Source organism: Monomorium pharaonis, chromosome 3 (assembly GCF_013373865.1).
Source record: "Monomorium pharaonis isolate MP-MQ-018 chromosome 3, ASM1337386v2, whole genome shotgun sequence".
Lineage (NCBI taxonomy): Eukaryota > Metazoa > Arthropoda > Insecta > Hymenoptera > Formicidae > Monomorium > Monomorium pharaonis.
Genome location: NC_050469.1, coordinates 2,086,749 through 2,093,292, shown reverse-complemented (window position 1 = coordinate 2,093,292; position 6,544 = coordinate 2,086,749). Strand labels below are relative to the sequence as shown.

Sequence of the window (6,544 nt, the reverse complement as noted above, 5' to 3'; positions counted from 1 at the left end):
ATTAAAGTTCATCCCTAGACAGTTTTTTTAAAGAGAATATTTATAAGTTTATTTTTTAATTAGCATCCGGTTATAATCATCCAGTATTGAAGCATACGTTTTGGAATTTGTCACTTCTTCACTTCGTATCTGGTTGTCTCTCCTCTTCCTTCTGTTATTTTTTCATCTGTTTGCAATAATTTATGTCAAATATTAAAGATTCAAGCACTGAAGATGATTCAAAATCGTAATACAAAACTGTAGTCGAAACGTACAGTTTGCTCACAATATTGTAATTCTTCATTTAAGTATTAAAATTTGCATTAATATTAAATTATTAGTTTTTAGCGCCGATTTCTATTACCTGTTTTTGAAAAATATTTGTTATTAACATTTAGAAGTCCAAACTTTTCCAATTAACTTGATTATCCTTTGTATTTCGATAAAACTTTTTAAGAACATATTTCTGAAAAGTACTTAAAACATTTAAAAGAAACTTTTTTCGATTTTTTTGAAGTTCTGAAATAAAAACTTACTTAAATGTCCTCGAATTAATATTTCATGTTCATAGGCGTACTCAGGATTTCAGTCAGGTAGAAACCAAAGTTTCAACTTCTTTTAACAACTCTGCTAATTCCAATTATTTAAATTCTTTTTTAATCTCTTTTTTTATCTTTTTTAAGGAATAAAGCATGATCCACGTATTAGCAAGCGTTTAATTTTTCGTCATAAAATTCATTCTCATTTAATCATTTTTTTTGTCAAAATTTAAAGAAAGGGCAGAAAATTCTTTTTTTCCTTCTTCTTTTCCTCCTTGCTTGTGTTTATGTCTGTTTAACTTTTTGTTATTTTTGAATTATTGACACAAAGCCAATTATAATATGTTATAACTTCTTCAATAAATATGACGTTAATTGATTTCAGATTAAAAGAATTTATTAAATAACGGAAAATGTTCAAATTATATTGATCATCCAAAGTTTTTCATGAACTACAATTAATTTGCAATCAAATTGGAATTCAGACAAAACTTAAAAAGATTTATTTTGAAAAATATAATTAAATCTCTCAGCAAAATAAGAATTGCTTATTTAAGTTTTAGGTACCATTAATAAAAAAAGAATGGCAAGCATTGAAAACATTTTTAAATCTTAGTTTATCTATTATGCAATTTGTTAAACAGAATAAAATACTATAAAATAACACTAGTATAAATCATTGTATACTTTCGTATGAATTATCATTTCTCGTGTTTCAGACGTATTTTATAAAAAAATAAAACTGGCTCAAAACTTAATTAAAAAAAAATATATATATAGTAACCTCATTTTATTTACTTATGAGAGATTGTACAGTTATTACTAGATATCTAGTACATACGAACGTCTCGATTATTTTCCGATGCACTCGACGTTTTATTACATGACAGAGTTAAGCTCTCTGACAAGCGCAACGTGCTTATTAAGAACGCACATGCGCGCACAACCGTACATATCAATCGGGATGTTACCAATCATAAATATTGACCGCGGTTCTCGTAACCGCGCGGGCACACAAACGCGATACGATTGTATGCCCATGGTGCCGTGGATTCACCCTTGGATTTCGGTCATAAATATTGATCACGAATACGGTGCACTCCTTATGCCAACGGGAGCGTGCTCGTCCGGTGGCCTCGGTCAACGACGTCCCGTGGGAGGCGAACCGTTGTATGTTTACCGTCAATGATTGCGGTTAATTACAACACCACCCGTCTGTTTGTATGTCAACCCCATATACATACACGTTAACGATCTCCCGTGGGAGTGCCGCCTCGACATCCTGGAGTCGGCAGGAAGACGCTCCCGCTCGCGTTACTCATCTTGCGTCACGTTTCCACGATATCATCCTAATTTAATCACGCTATAATTTATGCAGAGCATAAAGCGTACACGCGTATGCGCTGTTCCAGACTGAGGAGAAGAGTATTGAGTTTGTTTTCCATAGTTTTTGAAGCTGTTCGAAGGTTTTAGCAAGATTTGTGTGTAAAAATTGTTGGGATTTCATAGAACATAGAAGTTTGCAGCAACATTACTACAACGTTCCAACACAAAAATAGCCTTCTCATTTTATTCCGGGGTAACAAACAACAAAATATAGATATTAAAATATTTACGATTAAAATTTTTGATTGTTTAGAAAAAAAGGAATATACCTACAAGCTTGTAATTTTAAAATTTTGATTTTTAGCTTATATAGATAAAACATCTTTATGATTGACGTTCATAATCGATTCTTATATTCAAGTATCAGCTTACGTCTTAAGATATTATTAACTAACACAGAGCCGTATTGAAATCTTAAGGTATTATTTAAAATAGTCTTGAAATAAGATTCGATGGATACATGCTTCACATCTTTTGCATGAAAACATGCCAAAAACATGTTTTATTTTTCCTAAAAACGGTTTTTAATTTTATCGCAGAAATGTTTTTGTGAAATAAAATCGGTGTGAGAAGTAAAATCATGATGAATTTAAGATTTCTTTCAAATTGGCGTGTGTGTACGATTCCCTCCCTTTCCTCTTTGGATAGTGCGAGGGCGACCACGCGAAAAGTCTTGACGGAAAATGCGATGGTCGTCCTCAAGGCAATCAAATCGGCCGTGGGGCGGCCGACCGATTCCGGGACAATCGCAGTAAACTTGTAAAACAATAAAAGCTTCCGGTGATCCGCTGGTACGGTGCACCGAACCGCTACATCGAGTTACCCAAGTCGAAGTTTTCACCGGATACCGCCGCAAACGGTGGGACACACAGGACGACGTCGGACATCGTCAGTACCTGCGTTGACAAAAATTTCTCTTTGTTGTGATACGACAAATACGACGAGTTTGTTATATCATAAGTCGAAGTGAATCATTCTCCTATAAATAATGTATCAAAAACTAGCGTAAATATCATTAAATATGTGGAAATCTCTCAATTTTTATTGCACAACAATATATAATATATAACACAATTAAGCAAAAAAGCACACAACTTTTCGGTAGATTTATATATATAGATGTATGTAGATAGAAACCGTTTTTTTCCCCCCCAAGACAGACAAATAGTTGATGCGCTACATGAATCAGAAGTTATAAAAGTTTATACAAATATTTTTATTAGATACCAAGTCCTGTTTCAACGGAAAAGTGGCATTCTTGTTCGCTTAATTAATTATAAAATTATATTAAAAAGTAAATTTAATATAATCAAGATTACCATTTTATTAACAGTAATTTAAAAAACATTTCGATATTGTGAATTAACTTTTTCATCAAAGACGATGTGTTTTTGGTCAAATAAGATTATATGTTGTAATTTTATGTTAGTTATTTTGAAAATAGATATATTAAATTCAAATTTTCTTTTCAATAAATTTCTAAATTGACAACAATATTATGTGTAATATAAATATAATTTACAATTATATAATTTATTATTTTTATAAAATTACGTTTATCTAACAAAAGATAAAAGTTATCTAGAATTACAAAAAATCCCTCATAAGAATTTCGCAAATGTTGAATCTGTTCTTATGTGAAAGTGCGAAATTACAATGTATGTTAACGAAGACAAAGAGAGAAAGAGACAGACAAAAAAGAGAGAGAGAGAGAAGAGAGCACCATCAACATTTACGCGCCCTCGTTCCTGCAAATCTCACCCCGTCCAGGAAGTATTTCTTCCGAGCTGGTGGGCCGCGGCGGAAATGAAAATTTCACATCTGAATTTTTTCGTATTCGTATTCCTCCCTTAGGTTACTGTACGAACTGCCTGATGGTACCGACCTACGAATCCAGGACAATAGCAACGCCACCCCGTGTCACCCTGCATTAATTTCTGATGACGAGACGCTCATTTTCTTTGCTCGCCCTCTCTATCACGATTGTCATCCAGTTTTCTTCGGAAAGGGCGTTGTTCTTCCGTCAAGTAAACTTATTTTCTTCTTGCTCCATGTTGCAAATTGCTTCCAACATCGCTTGCAATTTGCCATGTTGCAAAATTTTAACCTGCGGTTTTTAAGGAAAAGTAATTTTCATATTACCGATTGTACATATTTGTAGGACAAATGCCGATAACAATTATGAATTCTAAATAGTAAATGAAGATGAAAAGATAAATAGAAGAAGGACGCCAATATTGGTATTGTATTCTACACCCCCTTATTTTTTAGAAAATATTGAACTGTATTAATACTGCTAAAAACATGACCTATTTAAATAAGTGAAAAAAACTCTATATAGTTTATATATTCATGGCTTTGGGTTGTAAAGTAACTCATTACTTATAACGAAGTTACAGTTAGAGTTTTTTTTTCAGTAACTGTAACTTAACTTAGTTACATTTTTTAATCTCTAATAACTAAATTAATAATTACTTTTATAATTATTTTATACAATATATTTTATATCGCGTCATCGCGCTATTCTGCGTCACAACTTTGACGGAATAGTTCCTGTGTCAATTTATGTTTCTTGCTAGAAAAGTCCCACAGTAAACTTTAATGAATAAAGTTTCTAAATATGAGAATATATTCCAATAAAATAAATACATTTTGCAACAAAAGTAAAGGAACACTTAAAATCAGTGTAAAAAAAGTCAAGTTTAAATTTACGTATCTTCGCAAAAAATAATCGCAAAATAATGTTTAAAAAACCATTTTAAAGCTTGAAACCCGTACTTTTTAATGTTTTGATGGCGATTTCTCTATAATAATTTTTCTACTAAATGGCGCTATTTTAAAATAAACCTTGCAAAATTGTAAAAAAATTTCAATTTTGACAGAGTACACGGGGAAAATAAATTTTTTTCTGTAAACTTTATTAATTGTACTTTAAAACATAACACTTTTTCTTTAAAATGCTTTTTTAATTCCATTATGACTTTTTTACATAACAAAAAATTAAATTAATTATGTAAGTTATATTGTTGAGTAGGAAATTATTACAGTTATATATATTTTAGTTGATGTTTGCTGGACAGTAGCGGTAAATAGTTACTTTTACAAAGTAACTTCCAATCTTACTTTTTTTATGCAAAATTTAATAAAAACGAATCTAACATAATCTAACCTTTACATACAATCGCGCCACATGTTCGTCTTACAGAATAGCATGATGCAAAGTTTATAGAGTCCTATGTACCTAATTAATGCACTTTGTTTATCCCCCAAAAATCCTTAAAATTTTATAAAATTAAAGTACACTTTCGTCCTCAATTACTCATTTGACAACCAAAGTGTTCTCTTTCATCCCTCGTATAGCTCTTTTCTTCCGCGCATTCCTTGATTCTCCCTCCAGCTTTCACCCCCATTATAGTCCTTCGAGTACATATCCGGTGACCCGATTTAAAGCCAAAGGAGGGCGATTTCCTCCGTGTGATCGGAAACGGGGGGAGACACCAATTGAGTACTGGATGACCGAGGCAATCGTTTCGTCGTCGTCGTCGTCGATTAAACGACATCTTCGTCCACACCCTTCGTTCTCTTCACGCGTTAATTTTAGACAGATCGCTGCCGTGATTGTCCATACTTGTATTACGTTCATATTTGCAATGTAATTCTTACCTGTAACAATCTATCTTTGTTGAAAAGTTCTGGATTATCAAGATCGATAGCTTGAATCTTTCTTGTGTCTCTTTACACAGAAAACACCGCCCGACTCATATTATCTACATAAATGGTGCCCGTTAAATAATTTAACAAATAAAATAGTGGATTTTTATCTTTGCCATTTGTTAAATTTTCAATAGGTCTGGTTTGCCCCTTCGAACGGTGACCGAGCGCCTCTGTCATCCGATTCACGATGATACCCCTAAATAGCGACCCCGCAGAGACAATCAATCAGCCGATCACTGGACCTTGACTGTGTCCACATTGCGCATAGTGACTGCCTGTCTGTGTACGTGTGCGACACGTTCACTTGTATGTGCTCGTGTCCCTACTGGTTGTCTTTCCTCATCACCGTTGCAATAACGTACGCGAAGCTTTCATTGCGCACTCCTCTCCCTGTCTCCGTTCCATTTACACTATGTGCTGATCTCGCCGTCCATTCGTGTTTAATACGCCACATCGACGAAGCAGACATCATAAGGGGCGCGAGAGGCTATGAAATAAAATAACACGTAACACGTGAATGGGTCGGTGCATCTGTGTCATTGAGCATCGCGTGATAAATTTAAGTAGCTTGTGTCGTGCAACACTCGAACGTAGCTCGACTTTGCGGATAATGAATCTGAATACTTTTATCATGCATCGTTTCGAATTGGTACCAATTTCACGGCTGACATACACAAGAATGCTGTTGACCACTAATGCATCAAATTAACTTCAATTCTAAGAAATCACACTGCCCAGAATCAAACTGTTACCAAAGCTACATAAACAACACACTAATAATGGAAGAAGAGAATAATAACACGCTCGTTTGAAAAAGCAAGAAAAAACAAATAACTCTGTAATAATTCATTTCAGTACATTGCATAAAAACAGCTTTTACTACAAAAAGGACAACAAGCAAAATATCTGTGTACAATGGCAAATTA

General features: G+C 33.5%; 1 long non-coding RNA gene across 1 annotated transcript; it reads right to left on the bottom strand.

The window, feature by feature from the left end:
• Nucleotides 1-653: 653 nt before the first annotated feature.
• LOC118644816 lies at nucleotides 654-4,710 on the bottom strand. Its single transcript, XR_004962593.1, has 2 exons — nucleotides 3,666-4,710; nucleotides 654-2,800 (listed from the first exon to the last, which is right to left on the bottom strand). It is a non-coding gene; the product is annotated as an uncharacterized LOC118644816 (long non-coding RNA).
• Nucleotides 4,711-6,544: the final 1,834 nt, after the last annotated feature.